Source organism: Cupressus sempervirens, chromosome 8, assembly GCF_028749045.1.
Source record: "Cupressus sempervirens isolate cs-2001-9-10 chromosome 8, ASM2874904v1, whole genome shotgun sequence".
Lineage (NCBI taxonomy): Eukaryota > Viridiplantae > Streptophyta > Pinopsida > Cupressales > Cupressaceae > Cupressus > Cupressus sempervirens.
In genome coordinates this window covers 523113572-523121063 of record NC_143125.1, presented here as the reverse complement: position 1 = coordinate 523121063, position 7492 = coordinate 523113572, and positions in this window count along the sequence as shown.

Sequence of the window (7492 nt, the reverse complement as noted above, 5' to 3'; positions counted from 1 at the left end):
TTTTCATGAAGAAAGCCCTAGTTTATGATTTAAAGGTATTTATATATTTGTGAATTTAAATTTGTGAAGGCTCAATTTGTGAAAAATGGAAGAATCAATTTTGCATAACATTATTGAGGTACTATAACTAAGTTGAAGAAAAACCCCATTTCACCTGTTGAGGACAACCCTAACACAACATTTTATCGAATTCCCGATGGAATTTTATATCTAGAAGATATAAATAGTTACACTCATTGCAAAACTAAGATTGTATGAGAGAATAATATTTTAGATGAATTTGATAAGGTATACAAACATGATATGTCATTTAAGGAAGAGTTTGAGAACCAAGGTGAAGTTGATGTAGTAAAGTATATGTTTTATCATGAGTTTGATAATAAGGACTAGACTAATATCATTTTGAGTATATTTCATTATGAGAAATTTTGGATAGGTGATAAAGTAGTAGATATTATAGTTGAATTGATTCATGAGGTAATAGTATTGTCTAATCAAGGATCAATTCTACTAAATGTGAAAAATTTCAAGAATTTTGTGATAGAAAACACAAAATCAAGCTACAATGACAAAGGGATAGTATTCAATCAAAATTAGTGGGATGATGTGAGATTTGTCAGTAAGTTTAATGCCACTAAGTTATTTTCTAGTTCAAGGGAAGACGAGTTAGCAGATGGATTTGTACATGCAACATATAATTTATGTGTTGAGAGAACTCAAGTAAACTTATGTGAAATTCTAATAATTCAACTGGTAGACAATCTTCTGAGGATAATGAAAACAAAGAATGCTCAATTAATATTTTAGTCATTGATTATATATATGACTTTCCATATTTTGAAGAAATTTCCATTCATGCTTGTGTCTAATTGCAACAATGAGAAATACACTATGTAAAAGATTACACAATTGTATAAGAGGCATCCTATGGACAAGATTGACAACAATACAACACTAATTATGAAAATTTTTCAATCTAAAATGAAATAAAGGAAAAGAATTCTTAGGTCCATGATTGAAAAGTATAGTGATGAATTTTTCTTCATGGTAGATACTGATCTCACCAGCATAGAGGAAGTCACTCCTAAATTCATGTATGTAGATCCACTTGGCTATGAGATTAAAGAAGATACAATTGAAGAATATACACAAAGAATATTGAATGTAGACCTAGATCCTAATAGTTGAAGGTTTGGAACATATAAAGAGAACATAAAAATGGCATATAAGACCAAGCTTGAAAAGTTTGCAAAGAGGAAGGTTGACAAACACTAAGAGTTTGTTGATGTTAAGAAAACTGTATCTAAGATGAAGAATATTAGATAGAAGGGTATTCTAGTTGCTCCATCATTATTAGTTATGGTAGGCCCTAGTTCTACACCATCAACACCTACACCACAATTTGAATCACCACCATCAATACCATTGGCTACACTTGATCAGCCTACGAGAGACAAAGTCAGTATAATTCATGTTCAATCATTCACACATGCTAGTATAAGGAGAGCAACCTAATTGGTTGAGGTAAAGAAAGAACAAGAAAAAACATCTAATCCAAAAAGAGTTAAAGAGACAACCACTAGATCACATTAAATATAGAAAATAATTACTACATATGAAGGAAAGAAAATGAGATGGCAAGTTAGTCCACCTAAATTTCAAATGAAACAACCACAACAACAACATGAAGAAGAGAGTAGTAACAAAAGGAAGACAAATTGGAAACCTAAGATTGAGAAAATGAATGACTTGATCTTGAATGAAGGAAATCTTAAGAAATTGGTACAATATTAAGACAGATACCCATTTTATGAACAAAGAAATTTGGATATAACTATTATTAAATACATGTTCAAGTATAAGAGACCTTTACTCACAATTCATGGAGAACCTCCAAAATAAATATATGTAAGATTAGATGATTGGTTGAAGAAAAATAAGGAAGATGAAACCTTGAGAGAAGAGGTTGTAAAAATATTTTATGATGTGAAGAAAAATGCACAAATAGAAAGGGTCATGCATAGACTTAACCCACTTGTGCAAGACAAGATGAGAGTTATAAGACCCATGGGAGGTCTAAAAGAAGAGATCACTAAGGATACATAAGAACTTATTAATAAAGTATTGAGTGAACTTGTCAGTAGAGTTTATATTGAAGAGGCTATAAATGAAGTGATCAAACCTTCATTAATAACAAAACCTAGCTTATCAAAGATGGAACTTTAGTAGCAATAGAGACAACATGGAATATTGCCACCATGAATACAAAAGAAGTCAGTAAGGGAATATAAGGAAATTTTGAAGGGAAAATTTATGAACCTCCACAAATCACCATTGATGATAGTTCCATAAACATTGATATCACACTTATTACTACCGATGAGACAAAAGATCCATTTAAGGATCAAATAGTAATGTTGACAATTTGGCTATTGAAAAGTTAATTGATTATCCTAGCTCTAATGAAGAGATGGATAAAAATAAAGAGATAGAAGAAGAGGAAGAGAAGGAAGAGGATAAATTGAAGAAAAAGTGGAAGATAATTATACGAGAAATATCCCACTTTACACCATAGCTAAGACATGTTGAGACAAAGAAAGAAACCATGGTCAACTAGTAAGAAGATGAACCAAATAAACAAAATGACACTACAGAAGCTAGCTTTACACCTCATCCTATAAAGGAAACATCAAAGGTTGATGATTAGAGTTTGTAAGTTTAGTTGGTTACAACAACCAAAGAATCAAGCTAAGAGACTCCAAATTCATCCAAGTCTCCATTACAATCATTCTTGGAAAGAATTATGAGTAGCACATATTTGGCAACCACAAGAGATGCATAGATTGAGATGTTTAGTTAGCTATCAACATTTTCCACAAATAAAATCATTGTGTCAAGAAAGGGCATCAAAAGGACTCCAGAAATTCTTGAGAAAGTGACTAATAAGTTGAAAGAAATCATCTTAGCCAAGGTTACTGAATCAAATACAAAGAAGAGAGAAAAAGAGGTAATAAATGCATTTGATCATCAGTTTACCACTCTCTTGGGAGTTGCATAAGCAAAAGCACAAGTCAATCATGATGCACAATTATTTAGCACAATATGCAACAAGTTTAGAGGAGATTTAGTGAATCTTGACTCTTGTATAAAAGAGTTAAGAAGATGTTTGATCTAGGGAAATAATTTGTATGGACAATATGCATTGTCACACAACTACATTAGAGACATCACTGAGGCACTAAAGGGAAAACAAAAATAACTGCAAAACATTGTGAATGAGTTAGAACTACCCAATGTGTAGATTGAAGATCTAGAAAGTAGAACTGGGAAAGTGAATGATAATATTAGATTGTTAGTGTATTCACCCAAAAATGGTCATATAGAATATGAGCCCCCTTTCTAGCAATTTTCTAGTCATCTAGACTATGAGTCCCCTTTCTAGCAATTTTGCATAATTTATTAATCACTCATCTTTGATCAAATTCTTAAAAAACTATTTATTCGAGTATAATCTATGATTTGGGCACCATATCATAAGTCTATTAATTAATTAAAATAAATTTATCCTTTTTAATTAAATAAAGTCCCCAAAGTTCCACTTATCCTGAGTGTGCACACATAAACCATTATTCCTATTTTTAAAATAAGAGGAGAAGGCATTTTTGTCTACATGTGAATGCACAATCTTCTATGTGATGATGTATTGTTTAATCATTGTATGAAGTATAGAAGTGTTGAGTAAAACACAAGTGAAACCTAATAAATTATGGTCAGTCAACAAAGGAGTTGAAGTAGAAGATTAAGGAACTTAAGAGTTAGTTGAGCAAATAATATTAGTTGAGTAATAGTTATGGCCGAGCAAGTTGGAGAAAGAAATGTAGTAATGATCGAGCATAGTAAAGATGGACAAAGTTAGTGAAAGATGAGCGAGATAGATTAGTAAAGATAAAGATACATAGTATTAACTAAGTAGAAGAACACAATGATGACCGAGTGTTAACAAAATAACAGTTTGTGAAAGAATCAAGTTTGAGGCTAACATAGTTGAATTTTTGGATTGGTCAAAATGTGTGGATGATAAGGATTGATGAGTTAGTGTAATTAATGCATGACTTGAGTTTTTTATGCAATCAAAGGAAAGGATTTAAAGAGAAATTTCTAGAAGTGTCAAGAAATGAGTAGAAGGGAAAAATGATAAATATATTCATTGAATCGGATGAAATGCCAAGATCTATAATGATGTTTAAGTGGAAAAAGATCAAAGCTACCTATTTAAGGAGGCATAAGATATTCTTTCCAAGGTTGATTCATGGTTGATTGGAAATTTTGAAGAGAACCTATGAGGAATAGAGAAATAGAGAAAAAGTGAGAAGATTGGTGGTGTGATTGCTTGAAGGGTTGTCAAGCAGATCAAAGATGGAGATTATAATGAAGTCGAGTCAATGCACTAGAAAATGAGTTGAATGGAGATCTAAATTTGAATAGAGAGTTGTATCTAAAAAGATCAAACCTAGCTATTACTTTCTAACCATTGTGGAAGTCAAAATCCTTTAATCAAGGTTGATCTAATAGTCATTTTAAAAATCATTTAATCAAGGTGATGTTCTAATGGAATGATTCAAAGTCCTCTAACCAGGCCACTTCTATAGGGTGATTAAATTCTTTTAACAAGGTCACACGTAATAATGTGTTTTGTAACCTTTAACAGGGTTGGATCCTAATTGAACTCACTTGAGAAGAGTGAAAAGTGGTAGCATGTTACTTGGTGGTTTTTCCCAAATTGGATTTCTACGTTAAATGCTGGTGTCATATATATGTGAATGTTATAGTTGTGATGCATGCTATTTACTATTAGTTGACATATACTAAACAAAGAGCTAAGTGATGAATGTATATGTTAAGTTGATCATGAGTTTCTATATGGGCTGAGTGGTTTAATGAGTTTGAATCAGTTTTTTGAAGTTAGTGAAAGTTGAATTGGTACTTTTAGACCCAAGGATAATTGATTCACCCCCTCTTAGTTATTCTAAATATTTTAACAATGCAGACTTAAGTATTTTTTCATCTACTTCAGACACTTATTTTTCCACTTTCATTTTTCTTTCACTTTCAACATCTAACTCTTCATAATCCTTCTATTATATGGAATTAGATTTCCCCCCTCTAACATCATCATAGTCAAAATACAATTTCTAAGGTTATTATACCTTGGGGAAATTTATTCCCTCTAAGATAGATGATCTAACCCTTATACAATTATTCTATTTTAGGTTGTAGTTGATCTACAAACTATGCATCATGCTAGATAAAGACAGAAATCCAAGCATGATTCTTAAACATCTACCACTGATTATCATTGTCTAGTATCAATGGCATTACTATCGCTTGGACTAAATATTCTTTAATGAAAATATTGCTGATAATATCAAAGCAAGAACTAATTGTGGCTAATTGGTTAGCCTTAATGTTTTTCTCCCTCATAATGACTTTGATATTGAAATTATAAAAAATATCAATGAGATCCCACATGTTTTGATGTAAGATCTCATTCTAAGGAATTTTAGTTGGAAAATTATTATGGATTTTCTTTACTATTAGCTCAAAGGCACCAAAAACTTTTAGCTTCTTGATTGCCATTTTTAAGCTAAACCTAGTCCTTGGACTAGTCTATATAACTCTACCCTATTGTTCTTTGAATTGAATGAAAAGTGTAAATGCTTCTTTACTTTTTTCCTTGATGGAGAAAGTGAGTAAATACCAATGCCTAAACTCATCTGGTGCCCCATTCCATCAAAATACCTTTTCTAGATCTCAAATTCCTGGAGATTGATGTATTTCTTTTCCTCTTCTTCTATTACTCTTTTCATTGGGGTGGTTTTCCATTAAAAATCACATAGGTATCCTAATAGCCCTCATTTTCACTGTGCTAAAATTATGAATATTCGTTGTGAAAATGCTTTGAACTATGTTGTATTGTTAGGGTTTTGTGTTTCATTTATTTTTTGTTTTCAAAAGAACCTTAACCTAGCTATTTTTTCATAGCTCAATATTGAAAATCTTTCCCTAGGGGAATAATTTAATATCCTAAGGTCATGTTTTTGCCTTATCATTGAAAGAATTCATTAAATCTGCAATCTTTTACCCTTACCCTAGGTTTTATTCTAGGTAGGAGATTGTTTGTTATTCAAATTATCTATTATGATCTCACGATAAGGTTTTAGGGATCTGGTCATAGACCTTGAGTCTGAATCTCTTGATCTTAAGATATGTTATGTGGTCATAACATCACTAGGTTTCAAATTGAGATCTCTGATCTCATGACTTCCTTTGTATGATATCATCTTATATGTTTGTTGGAAGGGTTCAAAGTCAAAAGTCACGATGCTAAAATAAATTGGTGATCGAGTGATTGTAAGAGAAGAATAAGGACTCTCGACCATATGATGAGGTATGTGTCGTAAGATCATAGAAGTATAAAGTGAAAAATAAAATGGAGTCCTGATATTACAATAGACAATGTGTCATGGAGTTGTGAGAATAGAAGTGAAGACCAACAACTATATGATAAAGGGGAGATCAAGGAATTTTAAAGGGGCTTACAAAGATACAAAATTCTTATAATCATAGGATCATGGGAGCATATTTTAGGCTATTCGATGGCATGATAGAGTCACGATCATGAGATCATAAGATGAAGATGACAAAACACGATGGGGCCAGGTGTAGCTAGATGAAGTTTTGAGACATGTGGCATGTTATGATCTCTGATGCTATGAAGAAATGTCAAATCATGAGATCATAAAGGTAAAAAGGAAAGTTTCCAAGGCTATGATAAAGGAGAGATAACTGCCAGTGTGTGGTCGTAGGTTAGTTATAATAATAAAAGGGTAACCTCCAATGTTACGAGATCAATTTCTAACTATGTTCATAAGATCATAAATAATATAATGTTGAGACTCGATCTTATGATATCTTTTGTAATCATAACATCATGGAAGTTTAAAAGGTAGCTGCTAAAGTTATGAGAGCTAGCATCAAACTGCAATCGTAGGATCATGAAGTAGCTAAAGCAAGGATAAGAAGCCATGACAAGTTATGTAAATTTTTTCATAAGATCATAAGAGGCTTAAGGAAAAGTTCTGAAGGCATGATAAATGTTGTGTCATAAGATCATGGGAGCCTTTTCCTAGGCTTATGATGACAAGATAAGGGGTTTAGTTTTGAATGATTGTGAGATCATAGAGCCAAGTTTTCCCTCCTAAGATGATACAAAAGAATTTTTCTTCAGGATGTCATAAGATCTCAAAGCCCTAATCTAACATGAAAAGGCACTTTTTTCTTTTCTTCTAAGCTAGAACAACAACAAGAAACCCTGGCCAATAAAAATTGAGTAAAGTATGAAGATTTCTTAGTTGGACATTTATATGGATGCTCCATCTAAGGTGATAGATAATACTAAATTTAAGACTCGAGCATGCAAATTATCAATGTA